This window comes from Balaenoptera physalus, assembly GCF_965194825.1.
Source record: "Balaenoptera physalus genome assembly, chromosome: 8".
NCBI classification, from domain to species: Eukaryota; Metazoa; Chordata; class Mammalia; order Artiodactyla; family Balaenopteridae; genus Balaenoptera; species Balaenoptera physalus.
This window is the reverse complement of record NC_138887.1, coordinates 111,785,419-111,795,672: the sequence shown is the minus strand read 5'-3', so window position 1 is coordinate 111,795,672 and position 10,254 is coordinate 111,785,419. Positions and strand designations below refer to the sequence as shown.

The 10,254-nt window shown below is 51.1% G+C and overlaps 1 pseudogene across 1 annotated transcript; it reads left to right on the top strand.

Moving 5' to 3' along the window:
• Positions 1-615: 615 nt before the first annotated feature.
• On the top strand, positions 616-9,800 carry LOC309665316 (putative DBH-like monooxygenase protein 2; annotated as a pseudogene). Its single transcript, XR_014268475.1, has 13 exons — positions 616-1,897; positions 2,803-2,949; positions 4,166-4,327; positions 4,567-4,650; positions 5,469-5,636; positions 5,825-5,927; positions 6,125-6,291; positions 6,611-6,702; positions 6,988-7,084; positions 7,212-7,271; positions 8,383-8,513; positions 9,064-9,178; positions 9,477-9,800. The product of XR_014268475.1 is annotated as a putative DBH-like monooxygenase protein 2 (transcript).
• Positions 9,801-10,254: the final 454 nt, after the last annotated feature.

The window sequence follows — 10,254 nt, the reverse complement described above, 5'->3', positions numbered from 1 at the left end:
TATCAGCTCTGCCACTCACTGGAAGAAAGAACTCTAGGATTAGAGACTTTGGTCCCCTCCCTAAGGAGCAGCCAGCAAATGACACCAGCTCCCTCCACCGGGACAAGCCATGGTAGAGATGCCTCCAGGGGGCTGAGTGTCTTATGGGTGTCTGTGACCTAAGGAAATAATGGAAAGAGCACCATCCTGGGGGCAGGGCCCCTATGGTCTCGCAGTTAGCTCTGCCACCGACGGGATGGGGGTTCAGGCACTACGCATGTTACTCCCTGATGTTCCCACTTCCTCATCAAAAAATTAAATGGGGGCTTCCCTGGTGGCACAGTGGTTGAGAATCTGCCTGCCAATGCAGGAGACACGGGTTCGAGCCCTGGTCTGGGAAGATCCCACATGCCACGGAGCAAATGGGCCCGTGAGCCACAATTACTGAGCCTGCGCGTCTGGAGCCTGTGCTCCACAACAGGAGTGGCCGCGATAGTGAGAGGCCCGCGCACCGTGATGAAGAGTGGCCCCCGCTTGCCGCAACTAGAGAAAGCCCTCGCACAGAAACGAAGATCCAACACAGCCATTAATAAATAAATAAAGCACACCTAGTATAGTGTAATTTAAAAAAAAAAATTAAGTGGACTGGAATTTTTGGAAAATCAAGTGGATCTAAAGTTCCTTTTCACTCTGGTGTTCTGATATTTTAATATTCCTCTGCGTTTCTACTGTTTGCCTCGTACCAAAGAGCTTGCCAGCAGGGAAGTGGGCCAAGACTCCAGTGGAGGGTCCCCGAATGTGACTTCTCCAAATGGCAATTTGTGGGAGGAAGGGCAAAGTGCAGAGCATCCCAAAGGCAAATGCACATTTATTCCCCATTTTCTCCCTCTCCTTCCCCACCTCCTCCTCCTCCTCTTTGCCCCTCCCCAGCGATGTGCAGAAACTCGAAGCTGCCCCAGACGTGGCCATCTGGAAAGCTGATTATGGCTCCTTCACCTCTACATGTCCTTCCAGGGATTAGTAGCAAAGACTCCTCCAGGAGATGGAGATCACAGCCTTCCCCTCCCCCCTCCCAACACCTCCTCTCCTCCTGCACTGTAGGGAGGCTGGAAGGCAGGGCCACTTGGAGCCCCACCCCCACTCCCTGTCTGGGCATCACTTCTATATAGAGACAAAATAGAAAATGCCCATAAGAAGTTGGGGTGAGGGACATGTGCCAGAGGCCAGAGCGCTCAGTAAGAACATCCAAGGATACAGGGATGGTGGGGGCAGAAAGGGAGAGAATGGAAGGAGGAAGAGAGAGAAATAGAGGGAGAGGCAGGGAAAAACAAAACCTCCTTGATTCTGCAGGGTCCCTATAGGTAGGACACTGGTATTGGGTCAGGATGGAGGAGACTGAGTGATTCATTCCCCAGAATTTCATGCCAGGTCCCTACTCCAGGGCAAGGGCAACCTTCTCTGGGCACCTTACACCTCCAAGTTATGTAAGTGGCACCACTCTGAACTCAGAGATAATCAGATCAGAAGAGCCCCAGTCTGTCCCTCCCCCATGGCACGGTGCCTGGCACAGGCAGAGATGCATATAAGTCTGTACTTCTTGAGTGTCCATCTAAGGAGGACCCCAGGAGCCATGGCCTGTGCCCTTCTCTTTCGGCTTCTTCTACTTACGGCCCTGCCGACCTCCTCTCAAGGCAACCACTTGGGCCCCACATCGCGTCTGCGTTATTCCACATTCCTAGATCCTTCTAATGTCATTTTCCTGCACTGAGACTTTGACCTTGAGGCTGAGATCATCACTTTTGAGCTCCAGGTCCGGACAGCTGGCTGGGTGGGCTTGGGTATCACAAATCGCTACACCAGAGTGGGAAGCGATCTGGTTGTTGGAGGAGTCTCGCCGGACGGCAATGTCTATTTCTCGGTGACTGTGAGGGTGACTCCCTCCCAAGCGTGAGGGTCTCTTGCTGGGTGGAGGGTGGCTCTGAGTCCAGGAAGGATCCGCATTTTCCAAACACATCCAGGCACAGGCCCAGAGCACCAACTGATGGCTGACCTCTCCCTACAGAAATGGTCCATTGGAGAGTTTGAAGCTAGGTCTTCCAGACTGCATGTCTCTAAGTTGCCAAGGGAATGGAGCCATTGGACTGAAAGAGAGAGAGTCCTGGACCACGATCTCGGTGCAGGTCACTGGGCGGAGAGTCAAAGCTGTTTGGTACACAGTCCTCATCTTCAGTTACCTTTAGGCTCAGTCAAATAGACCACAGCATAAAATAATCTAATAACAACATCAGCACCTGCAACAATAATAGCTTAAAACTGTTACTCATTTTTGGTTAAGTAGGCATTGGTCCAAATTCTTTGCACATTAAACCTCACAGCATCACCATGAGGTTTCTTACCCCATTTTACAGATGAAGACGCAGCTCACCCGTCTCCCAGTCTCACTCAATCTGAACTTCATTTATATGGCAAAGTGTCCATGTTAAGAGCCCCATGAGAAGAGGAATAGCATAGACAGGTCAGAGAATAAGTGAGCTTTTAAGACTTAGGGATATAGGAATATTAGGATTTATGGAGACGAGATTTGAAATGGGAGAAGTAAAGCAAGGTCAAGTGGTTAAACTCCATCAGACACCGTCCATCCGTCTTCCCCACGAATCCCCCCTCGATGCCATGCTCTGTCCTAGGAGCAAATTATATTAAATAATACAGACCTGGGTTCTGCTAATTTGGTACTTTAGGGGGGCTAAATGGACCCAGACTACTCGGAATCCGTGACCACTTAGGGCTCCTGGTTCTTACCCCTTGACCTTCCCTGGACCCCAGGATGAGCACCTGGTAGACGAAGATGCTCTGGAGGAGGACGGGAGCCAGGACGCGGAGCTGCTGGCACTGACAGAAAACGCCATCTATACCACCATGCACTTCTCCAGGCCCTTCCGCTCCTGTGACCCTCATGACTAAGACATCACGGTAAAAGAGGGAGGAGAGAGGAGCATTTGCTCACAAGCAGCCTCTCCTTCTAGGAGGTGAAGTCACCCCCAATCTGGAATGGCCGTGCCTGTCAGGCAGTCAGTCTCGGTTCCAGGGCCCTCGTCTCTCTCAGCCTTCCCAGGCACGGCCCCAATCCTGCCGCCTCTGATTCCACCAGCCCTCTACAGGTGGCCTCCCACTGACTCAGCCCCATGCCACCCTCCCTAGTGTCCCCTCCTGAAGAACCTTGTCTGATCTCCTTGAACTTCAGTGTCATGAACCAGATGTGGACACAGGCTCAGAGAGGGGACATGAGAGGGGGTGTGACTTACTCAACATCGCCAGCAAGTCAGCCTCTAGGCAGAAGTGGAACCTGACTAGTTCTGACCCCCAGTCTGAAGCGTTCTCCTTTCTGAAACCCCTAGGTGGTGTTTTGGGGGCCTCCAAGGAGCTCTGGTTCTTTATGTCTCAGTGCAGAAAGAATTCAGGGAGAGGCAAAGTGATAGATAAGAAGTGACTTATTAGAATAGGAAGCTTGTGAGGCTTCCATCAGGTGGGCGAGAAGGTGCCGCCCCAGAGAACCTAGTGGTCTACAGTTTTACAATCAAAGGAGAAGTGGGGAGGGGGAGAAGACCAACTTCTTCCTCATTCTTGAGTAGACACAAGCTTCCATCATCAGCTCCTCCTCCAGGTTGGGCAGGGGAGTTTTCTTGTCCCAACATGATCAAGCCAGGACTGTCATGGCACTATGGAAAAATTATTTCAGGTCTCAGTACCGTGAGGGTCTTTCACTTTGAAATGTCACCTTTCCATAAATTATTGTTTTTTATGTGTGCAGAGAGCATGTCCTAGGTGTCATTAACTTACTGAGCTCACTGGGCAGGATGTGGGTCTCATGTCACCATTGTTTTATTGTTTGGGGGCAGTCTCATGCTTCTGTGGCATGGTTTTGTTGCTAAGCAAGCCTGCTTGGTTTTGTGGTTAAGTAAACCTGCTTTCTTGAGTAATCATTAACTTACAGGGGTCTGGCATACTTTTTTCTCTACTTACAGTCTCCTGTGGGATTAACTATTTAATCACCTACTTTGTCCCTTTACTCTGTCCCTATAAGTTCCACTGTCGATGTGAGCAAGTGGCTTGTGTCGGTGGTTGGGTGTGGGTGTGTGCAAAGTGCTGCTCAGGGGCTGCAGCACCTCGATGCCCTTGACACCCCCAGAGTGACACTGTGAGGGTGCTTGCTGCCTATGGCCCAGATGCCACTCTGAAGCTGGATTGGGAGTGTACTTTTGTGAAGTCCATCTTCCTGCTCCAAATTGTCCACCCCGATGATCTCGATGTCCCCGAGGACACCATCATCCATGACTTGGAGATCACTGATGTAAGACCCCTCCTTCCCACCCAGCCGCCTCCAGCCACTGCCCATCTTCCTCTCAATCCAGACCTTCCTCTTGCACCCAATATTAGTACGTTCCTGGAACTGAGGTTCCTCTGACTCCCCCTGGTCCCCCGAGGATGGTCAAACTGGCCCTCAAGTGGCCGCCCTTCCCCGACCTGTCCCTTCCCGTTTCTCCGGGAGCCTCCGTACCACCTGCTCAGCCTCTGTGTGTCCTCCTCCAGTTCCTCATCCCAGAGGATGACACCACGTATGCCTGCACCTTCCTCCCTCTCCCCATCGTTAGCAAGAAGCACCATATCTACAAGGTACCATGAAACAGACTTCAGGACATTGTCAAGGTGGTTGAGATAGGCAGTGGGCATGGTTCACTCTGAAGAGATGGTGTTCAGAAAACTGCTGGGAGGATGCAGGAAGGAGGTGGTCAGGAGAACATGGGGGCCAGGCCAGGTTTGCTGGAGGTGGCAGTTTCATGATTTCCTGAGCCCAGAACTATAGCTCCCAGCACTGTTTTATTCACGCCCCACAGTGCAGCAGCGATTTTGATGACGGTCATTGGTTAATAAGTGTTTGCAAAGAACAAAGCATAAGTCCTGCCCTGGGCCCAGAATTGTGTTCTCTTAGCCCAGGAGGAGGTGCAGGCTTGGGAAACGCGGCCAAAGGCTGTCAAGTCAGGAAAGTCTGGCTAGAGGAAACTCAAATTGGTCACCTGACTTCACATTTGAGTGATTTCAACTTTGATCGAATAAATAAAAGTATGGGAGCCACTGTGGGAGCCACTGTTTTCTTTAGAGAGTGAATCCAACAAGGCAAATCACATGCTCAAATATAGAGAACTGACGAGGTTCTTAAGGGAAAGTAAAAAGTCTTGGGATGTTCCCGGCTGGATCAAGTGTGTTGTGTTTTCAGGAAAGGATTTTAAAAGGGTGAGGGCTGAGAGAGGAGTCAGACTGAGTGCAGGGGAAATGATAGGTTGGGGAAGGAAAAAAACAGAGGAAACGGAAGAGAAAGAGAAAGAGAGAGAAGTGGGGACTGGGCATAGTTTTATTTGGGGAAAAGGAATAGGGGGCATAAGGACATGGCCCAGAAGATCTTGACCACACTCTGTCCTGCGTCCCCCGCCCAGTTTGAGCCCAAGTTGGTCCATCACAAGGAGACGATGGTGCACCACATCGTGGGGTACGCCTGCAACAAGGCCAGTGCTCTCCCCAAGGGCATCAGCGACTGCTACGGGGCCCACCCCGCCTTCTCCCTCTGCTTGCAGGTCATCGTGTGCTGGGCTGTCGGGGGCACAGTGAGTCGTGTTAATGAGAGAAATCAGCGGCTAAGGGGACACGTGTGGTTGGGCAACTGGGATTGTTGGATTGATGGAAGGTGGGGAGACGGGAGGTCTGGGACGAGGGCCAAAAGACAAGGGCGGGCCCGGGTCCCTGCACCTACTTCCCAGCCATTCTTGCCGCCAAATCACCCTCCATCCAATAGAGTTACCAGTTTCCAGGTGATGTGGGTATCTCTATTGGGACGCCTTTGGACACCCAGTGGGTCTGACTGGAGATTCACTACAGCAATCTCCACAGCCTTCCTGGCGAGCACCTAGAGCATTTACGGGAGAGCAGCGGGTGAGGCTGGCTGAGTCCTCTAGGTGTCGGGAAGGGGATGCAGGGTGCACGCCTACTCCTTTTGCTTGCAGCCCCCCCCGCCCCCACCGCTTTCCCAGGGCCTCTTTCTCCCCACCGTGCGACACAGTCTCCTGCATCCTGTGATTGGTCCTTCCTGCACCAGATGTGTACGACTCCTCGGGGATTTGAGTGTACCTCACGGCGCAGCTGCGCAAATATGACATGGGTGTCCTGCAGCTGGGCTTCTTCACTTTCCCCATCCACTTCATACCCCCGGGCGCCGAGTCCTTCGCGTCCTACGGGCTGTGTAAGAAGGAGCAGTTTGAAGAGGTGAAGCCGGGAGGCACCCCTCCTCCCCTGATCTTCCCGGTTCCCCATCGCAAATCTGGTGTGACCCACCAGGCACAGCTTGAGCCCCAGACTTGGAGAATGACCACTGCCCGGTGCTCAGGAAAATCGCTCACCTGAATGGGGCGGGGGAGCCAGGAGGCAGGGCTGCGGGGCAGGAAGAGGGGCCAGGAGGTCCAGTAGGGACTAAAGGGGTGTGTCTCAGTCATAAGACGAAGGTGTCAGATATGAAAGGAGGAAACCGAGGAGCGAGGCCAGACGAGAGTTCCTAACAAGCCAGGTGGTCTTCTCCCTGCCACAGATGAACGGGGCCCCGGTGCCTGACATCCAGGTCTGCGGCTACCTGCTCCACACCCACTTGGCTGGCCTCACTCTGCAGGCCGTGCAATACAGGTAAGGCAGACACGGATTGGAAGCTCTCCCTTCTGTATTTGGAAATAAATGTTAGCAATAATTATTTATTCTGCGGCATGACGTTATGCTCAGTTGGGAGTCGGAGAAGCTAGAACTATCCCTAGAGTAGTGATGACAGGAATATGACAGTGGACGGAGGAGCTTTTTCATTTTATGGGCAATCTGTGCCCACAGAATGACTGCACACGCTGCTTCTTTGTTGATAGACCCCCTCCCTGCTTCATCCTCTCCTTATTCCTGTCCCCTCCCCTTGTTCCCGTCCAGAAATGGAACACAACTCCGAACAATCTGTAAAGATGATTCCTACGACTTCAATCTGCAGGAGACTCGAGATTTACCTTCTCGAGTGGCCATCAAGCTGGTGGGAGCCTGGGGGGAGGCACGGCTGGCGTCGGGGGAAGGCAGGGTCAGCACTCACTACTGTTAGCCAAGAGGACTGTACCAGTCCCTCTGTGTCTTACTCTGAGCCTTTGTTTCGCTCTGCACAAGGAGATGAATTGCTGGTAGAGTGTCACTACCAGACGCTGGACCGCGACTCCTTGACTTTTGTAAGTACCTCTCTCCCCATCGTGGTCAATGACGGTAGCCTCAGAATAGAGCCCCATCCCTGGCCTTGGCTATCACGTGACTCAGATTATTCCAGCTGAAGCCCCTTTCTTTCTCCAATGGTATTACCCAGGCACATGGGGCTTCATGCTCTCGCATCCCCATGACTGTAAGATGGTTACAAGGATTCCCGTTTTCTCTGTCAACGACCCACTAAGATTATGAAAGAAAAGCATGTGATAGTGTCTAAGAGCGTGGACTCTGGGCCTGATTGCCTGGGTCTGAATGTCAACATGATCATTAATAACTTTATAACCTTAGACAAATTATTCAGATTCCTTGTGTCTCAGTTTCCTAATTCTTAAAAGAATTAATACTATCTATCTCATAAGATTTGAGGGAGAGTTGATGAACATGCCTAAAACATCTAGATCATTGCCCGACTTTTTGTAGATTGTCAGAGTTAGCTATTATTATTATTATGGTCACAAGGAGCCCATATTTTGTGTGTCAGGAATGGCTCAGTGCCTGTAGGATTCAAAATGGATTACATGCTTCCAAGGAAGAAAATACAGCCATACAAATGATTACAACACAAGTTAGAAAGTAAAATACACCGTAAGAGAAGAATGGGGAAAATGCACTAGGGGGATTCACAGGGGAAAAAAATCATCAGGTCCTATTACAGTGAACTGAACATGTGACATATCTGAGTGGGTTCTGCTTTTGACATGTAGAGATGGGGAATTCCAGGGAAGCTCAAAGGGAGTGGCTTTTTCGGGAAACTCCGTATCTTATCTCATCTTCTCAACCATCTTTTCTCAAACCAGGGCAACAGCAATGGAAATGTAGAGGATGGGGAAGATACATGGGATATTTCTTTGGAAATAATATCAATAATTGTCCACCAATTAGAAACACAGGAGGAGAAAGCAAGTGTGGTGAGAAGTAGTAAATAACAATTAGTGAGCTGGCTCAAGGTTAAGGGAAAAGGAAAACAGTCTCATTGGTAGAATGATCACCTAATCTAGTTTCTGCTTACCTTGTTCTCCTCTCTCTGCATGCCTGTGTATCTCTGTCTCTCCATCTCTCTCTCTCTCTCTTCTTCTCAAGGGGGGTCCCAGCACCATTAATGAGATGTGCCTCATCTTTCTCTTCTACTATCCCCGAAACAACATCTCCAGCTGCATGGGGTACGCTGACATCATCTACATGGCCCATGAGCTGGGGGAGGAGGCATCAGAGTGAGTCATCCTGGAAGATAAAACCCTCAAGAGTGACCTCTAGAAGTTAGATCACTTGTGTACAAAGTATTTGTCTGCCTTTTTCTCATGCACTACCTGATTCAAAGACTGTTTACTTTCAAGTAGTGACCCTTAATTACTTGGGACTAAGGGGCCTCCCTGAGACTCTGATGAAAGCGCTGAAACTCCTTTCCAAGAAAAATGCACATCTTTGCAGACACATCCTATTTCACATATAATTTCAGGACATTTATAGTTTCCCTGAAGTCACCCTATCAACCTTCTTGGACTTCATGGCCCCCAGATTAAGAAACACTTTTTTAAAGAGTCAGAACTTTCTCTTTTTCACTTTTAAAAATTCTCTTCTCTGAGCTCTGATGATATTTCTCCTTCTGCCAAGCTCCCGGTTGTGCCATTGAGCTGTAAGACATTCCTTGTGGTTTATGCCAACATGGAGCTCATGCTAACAAAAGTGAGGCTACTTTATACACATTTTGTCAAAGCTTTCAGTCAACCCTCAACTAGTGTCTGTTCTTCCTGCCCATGACAGCTCCATGGAGGGTATGATGGCCACGAACAAGGTGGAGTGGACCCCGGAGAACATCAAAAAGGCTGAGAAGGCGTGCAAGGAGGCCCAGCAGACGGTGATAATAAAGACCATTGACGTAAGTGTCCCAGGAGACACCACGCTCCCGGGGTTAGGGATGGAGGGGTGTGGGAGGGTACTGGACGTGGCCTGAAAAGAGAAGAATGAGGGGTGTGAATGACAATGGCAGGAACGCTGGGTCAGAGAAGGAGAAGCTGAGGGAGCAGAAAGAGGGCTGACGCTGCTCTGGGTGTGGATGGTAGTCTCCCAGTTAGCCTGTGAGGCTGCAAGGACTGGGGATTACCGAGTAAAGTCTTAGGAGAGGAAAGGAGGTGGGGATGCTTCCACCTTCACCCATGTTCTCCCTTCTCCTGCAGGAGCTAGTGGAAAACACAACAGGCTGGATTCCGGAAATCATCCCTGCTCCCCGGGGTCCTTGCTTGGAGTCCTCCAGAGGCCTCCTCCTGGTGGACAGAACCAGGACAGAACCCCTGCAGGCTTCAGGGCGGCCCCCATGGCCCTCTCGGGCTCCAGCACTGCCACACCAAGGCGCCTCCCCCTGACTGCCCTCTTGTTTGGTCAGGGGGCCCGTGTCTTGGCTCCTAGCCACCCTGCGGGCTGGAGCCTGATACCGTCTCCTCATGTCACATACTCAGGCCCCTCCCTGCTCAGGCCTCCTCTTATCACCAAACACAGAAACTCCCCTCTGCTTTGGCCCCCAAAGTCCCCCATCTGTGCCCTTCTCATGACTTCGGCCATGAAACTACAGGCTTGGGCGTGGCACAGAGTCCATAAAGCCTTTCCCATGAGAAGCTCGGCAATCCATCCTTTAAAGCTTTAGAAGCATTGGTGGGACCACACATTTTCTAACAAAATCTAGATTCAAGGCTGGGTGAGGTAATGGGTCTCTGAGCAGTCCAGTGCCCCAGCTTGATTGAGGGGATGCCGCGTGGGGAGGAGGGGGCTTGAATGCAGAGGGGAAGCCCTGTAAACCGTCCTCAGCCCATGCTGGCCCTGGAGGGGCTCCGGTTTCTCTTTTCTTCTGACATTTTTGTCCAACCCTCCCTATGAGGCAGAGGCAGCAAGCCACATGTGTGATTTGCAGTAAAGGAAGGTGCTTTGTTTACAAGGAACAAAGCTCAAGACACCAAATTA